This window comes from Mustela nivalis, assembly GCF_964662115.1.
Source record: "Mustela nivalis genome assembly, chromosome: 5".
Classification (NCBI taxonomy): domain Eukaryota; kingdom Metazoa; phylum Chordata; class Mammalia; order Carnivora; family Mustelidae; genus Mustela; species Mustela nivalis.
This window is the reverse complement of record NC_139024.1, coordinates 135,776,743-135,789,387: the sequence shown is the minus strand read 5'-3', so window position 1 is coordinate 135,789,387 and position 12,645 is coordinate 135,776,743. Positions and strand designations below refer to the sequence as shown.

The following is a 12,645-nucleotide window of genomic DNA, read 5'->3' as shown; positions in this document are numbered from 1 at the left end:
CAGGGTTCGCTGGGCCAACTGGCCACTTGAGGGGGACTCATAGTCCCTTAACTCAAGTAAGCTACTGTCTGACTTCCATAGAACTCCTGGCCAATAAATGCCTCCTCCACCTAGACGGGGGCTGGGAGTCAGAATTCAATCGTCACAACCTTTCTCAAAATGGCTATTACCCAAAGAAGATGTAAGAATGTCAGTTCAATGTGCAACAAGCCTGACCTAACTCACATTTGTAGAAAATAGTCAGCATGATCTGGGCACACATTGCAGCCCAGGGGGACCAGAGCCTGGAATCAGAACTAAGGATAAAAGATCTCACGGCCCCAGCCTGGGACGCAGAGATTCCTGGGTGCTAAAGTGTAATACTATGTGCATAAAGCAGATTTGCACTGTGTATGTACGAAGTTGTGTATTTGCACACCACACCAGTGTGACTCCAGTAAACATAAATGTCAGATCTCATCACACCAACTATTATTGTATTAAAATATACATGAAACTTCTGAAATATGTACATGCATTTTAAATATTTTTAATTTTTAATACATTTTATTCATTAAATTATTATTTGTTAAATAATTCTAATAAATATATGTTATATTTATATGTTTATGTAAATATAAATTAATGAATTTAATGTATCATTTAATATATAATATAAAGTATAATGGATATAATTCAATGAAATATATAAATACATAAATAAAATTAATGGATTCTATTTATTAAATTATATAATTATTAAATTATTGACTAAAATTTATTATTAAAAGACCAATTTTAATTTTAAATATAATATTTGTAACATTATACTCATATCACATGGCACACAGACACTCACAGGTGTTCGAACCCCCAGCATCAAGATGGGCTCTGGCACTTGCTAACCACACAACCTTAGTCAAGTTACCTCTTAGTTCCTCAGTTTCCTTATCTGTGCTATGGCAAGAGCCATTGAATCTACCTCATGGGGTTGTTATGAAGATGAAATGAAATAAACCCTTCGAACGGAGCCCGTCACAGGAGTGCTGAGCAAACGTAGCAATATGGCATTGCAAGCAGCTGAGCACCCTCCAGGTGGCTGAGTATGGGAGTAACTCCTGCCTCTGACCCTCCCTGGTCCATCCTTGTATTTACCAGGCAACGGTGTGTTAGTTTCAAACTCATGGGGCTAAATAACTTGGTTAGACGTCCCCCTTCCTACCAACACTTTTTCCGGAGGGCCCGTATATGGAGATGCTGCGGTGGAGACCCCGAGGAGACACCTAGCAAGAGAGAACGGCTGAACATGATCACAGTTTGCCTCTGCATTGGTCAAGGGCATACAGGCTGTTGGATTGGCTTTTGTGAAAACCATCCCCCTCGTCCCACAGCCCCCCAAGAGCCAATGCTGGACACGCGAGTGCCCGGCTGCCACCTCGCCCGGGACCCCGACTGCCTCTGGCGCAGGGAGCGCCCAGCTTTTCAGATGAGATCACCACTGTCTGACCCAGGAGTGGAGCGCGAGGCCAGAGAACTCCAAATTAAGCCAGATGCCGTGCTTTCTTTCAAGACAGGAGAACATGTGTTCTAGTTTCGCAAGGAAAAAGCAACTCGGGACTTCATGTTTTGATTGCACTTGGCTCCTGCCTCCTAGAACTCCAAACGCTTGTGGAACAGGGAAATGAGCTCGGAGTCCAATGATAAAGCCCCGATATGATTCATGAGTCTGTCAGGAGGAAAGAAACAGGAAACAGAGGGGGCCGGCCGGCTGCCCGGGCTGTGACATCATCACTTTGGCATCCCACCCGGGTCCTGGAAAAATGCAGCTTGCACCGCCTTGAGGATTTTGAGACACAGGAGACAGAAGCTATTTGGTCACTTGGCCAACTCCCAAGGGCTGCGAAGTCTTATCCATGTGAATGAGGAAAGGGTGAAATGTCGGTATGTGGGTTCTGGGGCCAAGAACCACTAGGAGAAATGAAGGAAGAAACAAAACCCTTCAGTTAAAACACCAGTGGAAAAACACTTCTTAAAAGCAAACACCAAAGAGCACAATGTGCTTTTCTTGTGGCTGGGATTTTTTTTTTAACGGTTTTTAGAAAAATAGTCTCTTGATGTTTGCAAAGTTCCTCCTGAATAAAGGGGTACTCCGGGGCAAATGGTAATTCGGCCTCACCGCCTGACAACTAGCATCTTCTGGACCCATTTCTTACAGAGGAGGAGGGAAGGCGAGGCTGTGGGGTGCTGGCGAGGGAGCGGGGAGGAAAGCCGACGCCAGCCTTCGCCCTCTGACTAGCAGCAGATGGTATTTTTATCTGCATTCACAGAGCAGGGCTCCTGCTTTGCCCAGAGTTAGACGGCTAGTGAACGCTGATGGCAGAAAGAAAGCCCAGACACAAGGGGATTCTTGAGATCTGGGCTCAGCGCATAAACCTGGGAGAGAGGGAAGGAGGGAGTTCTGCTCTCCTCCTTCACGAGCGTCTGCTGCCCAAGGGCCCCCGCAGCAGCCGATAACCAGGCCCAGGACAGAGCAGAGCCAAGTCCCTCGGTGCCTCCGCCCGCCGCCTGCTTCTGTAAATGCTGTTGCACCAGGACTCCCCTGTGGCCATTCGGTGACCTGTGTCTAAGGCTGCTTTCGTGTCACCATGGGGCAGAGGTGAGTGGTTGCCACAGAGAACACGCAGCCCACACAGGTACACACATTTACTCACTTTTTACAGAAAACGTGTACCAACCTCTGGTCTAGAACAAGTGTGCTACCAGGAGAAGAAGGTCTCCCCTCGTCTCAGTGCCCATCCTTTACGGACCCCGAGCGCCTTCTACTCTCTGCCACTGTGGCCGCCCTGCTGGCTCTCCTCCTTGGCAGAGAACGTGACACCCGAGGGATGGCGGCGGGAAGGGATGTCTGGCTAAATAATGCATCGTCTGGGGTGGCTCTGTTCTGTTTCCCAGCAGCCTTTGCTGGGTTTTAACGGAGTCCTACACACACTGTTCTATACCTGTCGCTTTCCTTGACTCAGGGAGGCTCTCACTTTTTGTATTCCTAGTACCTCCTATCACATAAGTGCTCAAAAATTTGGTTTTAATTAATAAAGAAGAGCACAAATGCACTGGGTTAAACTTTTTAAATTAATATATGAGTGAGGACCTAATCCTTTCCAGTGCAGCCCTTACCCCACGTAGACCCTCAAACCAGTAGGACTGGACCCAGGCATGAAGGTTTCTGGGCAGCTATAAAAATACCCCCCTTCAAGCCAATATTCTCTTAGTATTTATCCTACATTTATTTAGTGGTAAGAAACTGATTTCCTTTGGGTAAAAATTGCATATATCTTTCTTTCCATCAAGGGGTTTCTTAGATGCATTGCATATAACATAGCTTCTAGACTTATTGTTTGGAATTATCTGAGTTTCTCTGTCACTTGTGAGTAGATTACAATTAGTCATTCCCACACACAAAGAATTGAAATAACAGAGTCTTCAAAACAGTTTTAAAAATTCTTTTTCTTGGCTTTCATTACCCCCCAAAAATATTCCCCATTTTTCTGGAGTCCGGAGTATCTCTTGGGTTTTCTTCTGAAAATTTCGGGACCCAACAACTTCCTGAATGCACACTCAAGAGTCTGAATTTATGCAGGAAAACAAACCACTCCATCCCAGGAAATATTCCCCCTAGTGGGCATGGTTTGGCTTCAGGACTTCAGTCCACCACGTGGGCAATTTCAGCTGGCTGGTCTGAAATCTGGTGCCGAGAGAGCATTGGGAACACGGTTAGCAGTCACTTAACTAAGGAAGACAAGCATGTCTCACTTTCCCCTTGAAGGAACCGACCACTTTGATGGGTGTAGGACCAATTTATTTATAGCCATTTATCTAAAGGGTCATACAAGTGGGGGCCCGAGGGTGGTGCAGTCCATTAAGCCCTCTGACTCTTGATCTTGGCTCAGGTCTTGATCTCAGGGTTGTGAGTTCAAGCCCCAGCGCGGAGCCTACTTAAAAATAAAGGTAAATATGTAAATAAAGGTTCATACACGTAAACCTGAATTGTATGTGATGGATCCCAATAAGGTGGAGACACGCCTATAGCCTGGTGCTGAGAGAAGTGGCCTGGATATCTCTCCCAGTCATCTGACTCATCCCTTACTTCTATCACAAAGATAAAATTAATTTACAGCGCTGTTGTGGTAGATGACCATGAAATAATGATGACCATGGCAGCCACCACCAGAATGTGAGCTCCATCAAGATGGGGATGTATATCAGCTCTGCTCACTCACTGCCTCTGTCCCAGCCCTTAGGGTCACGTCCAGCACTGCTTGAGGCAGAGGAAAGTGGCATCTGGTTAAGCAATGCATCACGGTGCAATTAACAGGCACACAGTTAAATACTTGCTGAATGGATGGATTTGCTGAAAGATTATTGTGGTAAAAATTCTCTCTGTGACATTTAATCCTCATGGCATTACTATGAATAATGTTATGCCCATTTAACAGGTGAGAAAATTGAGGTTCAGAGGTTAATCAACTTTCCCAAACATACATATCTGGTGAAAGAGAGAATCAAGTTGAACTTAAGCCTGTTTGACATCAAGACCTTTGCTCTTTCCACAGTGCTCAGTGAGGGGGAGGAGTGCCAAGGGAGTTTGTTCTGTCAGAGAACCAGTCATGGTACTCTGACTGGCATGGCACAGAGAACACGCATTAGGGTATTTGCTCACCACAAAATAGTCATGACCCCGGGGAATAGGTTAAAGGCTATTTGTAGGGGATCAGAAAGCCTTATCTATCACCAGTTGCAGACAAAGACCAGACAGCACGTCTAGAATGTCACTGGCAATGAGGTGTGGCTTTATTTGACTCTGTGTGGGCAGGTTTTGCAAGACAGAAAGGACACGAAGTCTGAAAGTGCAGAAAGGAGTCTATAAGCATATTCTAAAACTTCTCTTCATTTTTGTCTAGTAAAATGCTGTTTTTCTGACTCATGGGAGCCCTGGGCTCATGGCTGTGTGGGCTGGTAGGGAGAAGTGTATACCCTATGTACCGTAGCCCTGTGTCTACGAGTCTGTGTTGTGTGCGTATTTTCCGTGTCATGCAGCATGTGTACATTTCTGCACACTTGTGTGAAAGACACATGCCAAGCCGTCAGCGCGAAGCAGCTCATCTTTAAGCCTAGTTCAATGGCCACTCACATCAGAATCACTAGGGTGGACGGTGGCGGGGGGGGGGGGGGTGTTGGGGATGGGGCTTGCTGTAAGTGAAGCTTCTCAGACCTGCTCCAGATCTGGTAAATCAGACCCTCTGGGGGTGGGTCCCAGGAATATGTACTTTTTACCCTGTTTTTAACCTAGGTGGTCCTTATGCATACTGAGATAGGAAGAGGGGTGTTCACCTTCTACTCTTAGACATACGCAATATTAGAGACTTTTGTAATTCAGAACATAGAGGTATGGAGGAAGACAGGAATGGAGGAAGAGCAGGAAAAGGACATTATGGTGAGGAAGGGGGTGCTGAGGTACAGGAACCCCACCTCCCAGACTCTGGATAGGCCCATTAAAAGTCATCTCCTTGTCTTCTTTAATTTACTTTCCCTTGCCATTCTCTCTCTCTCTCTCTCCCCACCCCCACCCCCAGTATGGTCACCACCACCAAGCAAACATCCCTATGATACACTCCCTGCAAAACTGAAAACAACCCAGTGTTTGGAAGGCCCCCGGTGCTGGAATTGTTTGTCTTCCTCAAGAGACAGACCTTAGTATGTTGCGAGCAGTGGAGCGAAGCCAAACCTCACAAGAATTGCTAACAAAGTTGCCTTTTTAACGTGAACAAATAAATCTCTTCTCTGAGCTTCCTGTTGATGTGGTTTATTTCTTCTTCTCCTTGATATAATGAAGGTTGTTTTTTTTTCTTTTTTAAACGACTTTCTTTCACCCCAAAACAGAGAATAAGGACATTCCAAAGGGGGTTTCACATTCTGAATTATTTCATTTTTCACATTTGGAGCCTCTCAGAGGAAGTCAGCCGTGCAGGTCCTGGGTCTCTTGCAGAGCAGAACTGGATAATAATACTGAAGTGATCACAGAGGATGGAAGGACCGGGAATTTACCAAAAGGGATCTCTTCCCATCTGGCTATTTCACGTTGGCAAACACTGACCCCAGCTCTCAGCCCCTCTCCATTGCTCTGTCGCTGGTTGTCCAGGCTCCTTGCTTCTGTGTTTATGAGCAAGAGCTCCCTTTTCCCGAGTCCGCCATGGAGCCCCGTATGTGGCAGACATTGCCTCTCAGCAGCCTGCAGCCCCACAAGGTGGCCTGAAGATGCTTCCAGGTGAGACAGAGAAGCTCAGAGCCAGGGCTGCTGTCACACAGCTATGCAACGTGCATCTGTGCTCTGGGCCCCAAGTTCCACCTCCCTCAGGACAAGTGGTTTGGCCACACAGCCAGCCGCTTCCGGCATGCTTCTGGCTGGTTCCAACTGCCCTGAAAGGGTGAATGCAGCTCTTTTGCAGGGGAGGGGTCAGGCGCAGTCCTTACAGATGTGGCCACAGCTGGCTGCAAGCCTGGCACCCCCTTTCCAAAGTGCCAGGACCACTCCGTTCACACGGATGGGTCCTCCACCCAGGCTGCCCGTTAGAATGACCAAGAAAGTTTCAGAAATCCTGTCCCAGTCCACACCCCAGACCAATGAAGTCGGAATTGCCGGGGAAGGAGATCAAGACATCAGCATTTTGCGAAGTTCTGCGGGCAACTCTAAAACACCATGGGGCTGAGATTGTTGCTCTTTGCTGTGGACTCGCGACCCTGGCATCCGCCCCCCCCCCCCCCCCCCCCCCCCCCGGGCCTCTTAGAAAAGCAGACTTTCCCAGGGAATCTGCATCTGCATTTTAATGAGGTCACTGGGTGACTCACTCGGATGATCAGGTTTCAGAAGCACAGCTTCAAAAGGCAACTTCTTCTCAGTTTGAAACTCCCAGCTCACCCAGGCTTCCAGACCCGGAGACCAGCCCCCATCAGCAGCACCTTGGGATCTGAGGGAAGAGAATGAGGGTGGTGATTCCCTCCCGGGCTCCGCGGAGTCTCCGGCATCCACAGGGAGAGGAACCAGGGACCAAGGAGAAAAATCCTACAAGTGCTGACAGCAGCATCCTCACTCTTTGCGTTCTATGATTTCCATTGTGACAACAAGGGTTGTTTTCTTGTGTCTTCATGATCTTTTGTTGTTTAACAAACCAGTCTATAATTTAGCAGCTTCAAATAATAACTATTTGATTTTTCAAATAACAACTATTTTTAAAGCACAACAAAGTATTTGCTCAAATTCCACATTTATTGGAGCCCCATCGTTCAGCAATCTGGGCAGAGATCAGCTGTGAGGTTCTTCTGATGCTCTCGCCCGGGGTCGCTCACACAGCTGTGGCCATCTGCCAGGTGGTCTCCAGGGGCCTTGGGTCTGGCAGTCAGCCTTGACTCTGCCCCACGTGGCCCGGTGAGCCTGGGGTTCCTATGTGGCGGCACCAGCAGCAGCTTCCACGGGAGCAGGAGTGCAAGGTGCAAAGTCTTTTACAGCCTCTCCTAGAAGTTTTATGCAGTGTCATCTCTAGCACTTTCTGCTAATTACAGCAGGCCGCGTGGCTGGGCCGGATTCGAGGGGTGGGGACACAAGCTTCTCTCCATGGGAGGAACTGCAAGGAATTTGTGGCTATTTTTAATCCACCCCTTGTGGCTCTTTGGTCATAATTACTTACATCGTCCACACACATGAACAGCCCTCACCCAGTCGGAGGATCCCGGAAGACTCCCCCAACAGGGCACCGGACTCGTGCCCTGGAGCAGGGCCAGATACCTGTGAGCCTCCTAGGAAGCCCCTCCTCAGATGTAGTTCTCTTGATCTGCAGACTGAGGAGCTCAAAAGCGAACAGGCTGGGGCACCTGGGTGGCTCAGTAGGTTAAAGCCTCTGCCTCCGGCTCAGGTCATGACCTCAGGGTCATGGGATTGAGCCCCACATTGGGCTCTCTGCTCAGCGGGGAGCCTGCTTCCCCCTCTTTCTCTGCCTGCCTCTCTGCCTACTTGTGATCTCTGTCAAATAAATAAAATAAAAATCTTTATTTAAAAAAAAAAAAAAAAAAGCTAACAGGCTGCTCCTTATTTCCCAGCATGTAATGGTGTAAACAGGGCCCTCACCTTAAAAGGGGGAGTGTTGGGGCCCCTGGGTGTCAGGTGCACATAGCAATTCTGGGGTCCAGCTGGGCTTGGAAGCCAGGGAGGTTCCATGACTAGGGCCTGGTTCTGCACCCCAGGACTGGCTCTCACTGTTCTCCAGGCTCTTGGCTCAGATTTGGGGACTCATAACATGCCGAAAAGTCCTTCTTTTTCCATAAAAAGGGACCATGGTGGTAGTTCAGCCCCTCTCCCAGTCTGCTTCCTGCCCATAGAAATTTGGGGATGTAAGGATCTCTCGACCCAACTCAGACACTGCTAGTTGAAGCTGGTGGTGCTTTTGCCAAGACAACTCTCTTAAAGACTCTGTGGGCTTCCCAGGAATCCCACATTCCCAAATAGCACCTATACACTCGTTCTGAGGCTGACCTCTTGCTCTTGGCCTTTCCTGCTCTTGGCCTTGTCAGGTTGCTCTGGGTCAGTACCCTCTTCTTTGGCTGGATTTTATTTTCTAACCTCATAAGTCCCAGGCTTTCTATATTCACCCTGAATTCTGCTTGCAAACCCATGGTTTCTTCTGGCTCACCTCTCTCTCTCATCTTTTTCTATTGAGCAAAAACATTCCACTGACCCTCAGCATTCCACATGGAATGTTGTTGCCCAGAGCCACAACTGTATTAAATCAGTCTCTATTTTCCTAGTTGTCATGTGTGACATCATCCCCTGTTGTTCCTCTGCGATGTAACAGGTGGTCACCTGTTTTCTGACCTCAAAGAAGAATCTCCTCAGTGGTTTCCCAGCCTCTGCCTTTTCCCCAAACCTTGCTGACAGCCTCCTGGTTGCTTTTCCAGACTCAGCTTGCCTGGTCCCAAAGACAATATTCTTGCAATTTTAATGACCATGGTACCTCACTTCCGGTGACAATTTCTTTACCTGTTATCTAGTATGGCAGCATAACACACCATCCCAACATCTAGTATCATAAAGCAACCAGTGCATCTTGGCTCAAGATTTTGCCATTTGGACCAGACTTAGTTGGGGGTTTCTACTAGTCTTATCTGGGGTCACTCGTGTGGCTGAGGCCATCTGGAGGGTTTACTCAGGCTGGTCAAAGATGGCCTCACTCCCTTGTCTGTTAGTTAGCTGGGGCTACTCATGGGTTCTCCAGCAGAAGAGCCTGGGCTTATAGGGACAACAATATTCCAAGACAGTACAAAAGGAAGCTACAAGGATTTTGAGGTCTTATCTGGAAATTTCACAAGTCATCTTCACTCTATCCTGTTCGTCCAATCAATGTATCAATCCAAGGAATGGAGAAAGAATTTGAACACCATTTTTAACTGACACATCTTGGAAAAGAAATTATTTCTTAATACACATAATTTGCCACCCAAGACAAACTTTCAAATCATGAAGTTCACAAGAGTTAATAACTTTAAGCAAGTGTTTGGTAATAAATCTTACAACTACAGACTACTTAGGAGTGGGGACGGGAGACCCCTCAGGAGAGGAAGGGGTGCGGTGGGAGAGAGGCCAGGACAACAATACAGAAAGTCCTAAAATATCAAAACCCAGATTTTGAAATACTAAAACTAACTCTATTGTGATTTTATAAGATCAAAAGTCTGATTTGTTCAGAATTTGGGAATACAGAGGTGTGTATATTATTGGTTTATGCAGGTACTCTTTAACCCAACAGGCATTTGTTAAACACAAAATAAAACATTAGCTCAGGACCCCAAACCAGGGCTAAAGCTTGTACAATGTACTCGGGAATTCAGGACATCATCAGGAAACCACCCAGATTTGTGTATGTGTGCCGTGACCAGCATAGTGAAATAACAACATATATCGTGACCCAGGCAAAATCACAACACCTCCCTGGGACTGGTCACTATGCAGCTGTGAGATTCTGTGATTTTGGAGAACGGACCTTCAGGTTTTGGTTTCAGCTTTGGTGATTTAGTGATAACATCTGCCAGCTCTCCAACTCCACCAGTCAGGAGCTGGTCCCGAGGCCAGGATTTGTCTGACTCCCCGGAGCTGATCCTTGGCTGGTTCCTTGTTTGCTTTCATTGTAAGCATAGCTTTGGGCTGCCTGCACGCCAGGCCATGGGAAGGCTGAGCCCTGGCATGCAGCCGTGGGCGGCTTCAAGCTGCCTCCAAGAGCTCAATGCTCAGGAAAGTTCCCGGGGGGCAGAGCTGGGGGTGAACACAAGGTCATAGAGTTGTCACGCTGAGACTCTTGTTTTCGTCTGCTCTTCCCTTACCTCGCGTGGCAGCTAGCAGCTATCATCTAAGCATCCATCCATTCACATCAATACCTGCCTATGTATCTGTTGTAGCTCCCTCCCTTCCTCTCTGTTTACCTGTTTATTTCCTGCCTGAGACAAATAACCATAAAAATGTATAATAAAATAACGGCAAAAAGTAAAGGAGTCAGAAACCATAAGAGAGGAAACTGAAACTCACAAAAGTAGAAAATCAAAGATTCTTGGGCGCCTGGGTGGCTCAGTGGGTTAAAGCCTCTGCCTTCGGCTCAGGTCATGATCTCAGGGTCCTGGGATCGAGTCCCGCATCAGGCTCTCTGCTCAGCAGGGAGCCTGCTTCCTCCTCTCTCTCTCTCTGCCTGCCTCTCTGCCTACTTGTGATATCTCTCTCTGTCAAATAAATAAATAAAATCTTAAAAAAAAAAAAAATCAAAGATTCTTAATTTTCAGTGCCAGGCGCGGAGCTTTCCATTAGGACAGGAAATGAGGTCCCGCCCCCTGGTGGGCGGGGCTTTGTCGAATCCTTGCCACACCCAAGTGTGGGACCAGAGAGGAGGAGAAAGGGCCTAGAATCAGGATGCTGGCCAGCCCCACTCCTGCAGGCGTGGGAGAGGCTGAGTCCTTCAGCCCATCCTCACTACCCCGCGCTCTGCACTGTGACTGCATACAGGTGAGCTGCCACACTCTGCATCCCACCAGCTCCTGTGAGGGGCCCTGTTTACAGGAAGACTCCGGACCAGACGGTCCCTGCAATCCCTCTGCTCCCCAGCTCTGATGCTTCTTGCCTCATGACCCCCCCCCCCCGCCCCCGACCCCTACCCTGGCCATAGCCTTCTCAGTATCTGCCTAAGAGGACACCAGGCTAGCTTGGACTGAGTTAGGAGTAAAAGAAGGGAGACTCCGTTTGGACCCCATGGTCCTATGAGCTCCACTTGGACATACAGCCCTGGCAGTGTGAGGTGACAACTGCTCCTGTTTCATACTGTTTGGGAACATGTGTGGCTTCCCACCAGACTAAAGCTCCTCAGTGATGGGAACTATGTTCTTTCACCTCTGTATCCACAATATCCAGCACGTCTGACATATGGCAAAAGAACAATTAGTTTGAGATAGAAAGGACTACCAGGGAAATCTGTGGGCATGTTAGAACCCACCCGAGCCCTCCAGCCTGGCCTGGAGCCCTCTGGAAGAAGGGACAGAGGTCACAGCCCTGTCAAGACAAGGCAGAGTCCTGGATTCCCTGAGACATCATCAACCATGGCCACTGTCCAACAGGAACTTTCATGAAGATATTCATTGATGTCAAATTTACACAAAGTTCAAAAGAGAATACCAGGAAATTCTAATAAAGGTGTATGTCACCTATTCAGAAAAAATTGTGGCTGTTGACGTCAACCTTCAGCTCTAGACACAGGGCAGAAGTGAGCATGACCTTCCTTACTGTTCCAGAGGAGCGTGAGGAGAACGCTGGATGATGCAGACCATTCTGGTTACTCTAGTTTAATCCGTTTATGGATTTATCCAGACCTTGAGTGTTTCTGATATGTGAGCTCAGGCTTCCTTCATCCTTCCCCGCATGGCGTAAATGTGGGAAGTGTGAGAGATTAAGGTCCAAGAAGCAAACTAGTCAGTGACTCACTGACCTCAGGTTTCTGATGGGAAACGAAGCCCACTTAGTTCAGTGCTACTATCCACCATCCTCAGGTTGCCAGATAACCCTTTGCTGGTAAAGGCTGCCAAGTGCAAGTACTTGTGGGCAATTGAAGATGTTGAGTGCTCTGGTCACTTCCCTCAAGGATGTATGTACATTTGGGAATAAGCGGTCACGTTTATCACATTTTAAAAAAAATTTAATTCCAGCGTGGTTGATATACAGTGGTTACATGAGCTTCAGGTGTATGATATCGTGATCCAACTATTTGTAGATAACTCAGTGCTCATCACGATAACTGTGCTCTTAATCCTCTTCACCTATTTCACCCATCCCCCCAAGTCCTGTCTGATAGACTTCTGTTTGTTCTCTAGAGTTAGGTCTGATTTTTTGGCTGTCTCTTTCTTTGTTGATTTATTTCTTAGATTCCACATGTGAGTGAAATCATATGGTACTTGTCTGTCTCTAACTTCTTTTGCTTAACATTATACCCTCTAGATCCATCCATATTATTGTAAAGGCAAGATTTCATTCTTTGCTATGGGTGAATAATATTCCATTGTACCTACACACACACACACACACACACACAC

The 12,645-nt window shown here is 47.4% G+C and overlaps 1 long non-coding RNA gene across 1 annotated transcript; it reads left to right on the top strand.

The window, feature by feature from the left end:
• The first annotated feature begins 2,247 nt into the window (after window positions 1-2,247).
• On the top strand, window positions 2,248-5,823 carry LOC309864843. Its single transcript, XR_014311785.1, has 2 exons — window positions 2,248-2,635; window positions 5,610-5,823. It is a non-coding gene; the product is annotated as an uncharacterized lncRNA (long non-coding RNA).
• The last annotated feature ends 6,822 nt before the right edge of the window (window positions 5,824-12,645 follow it).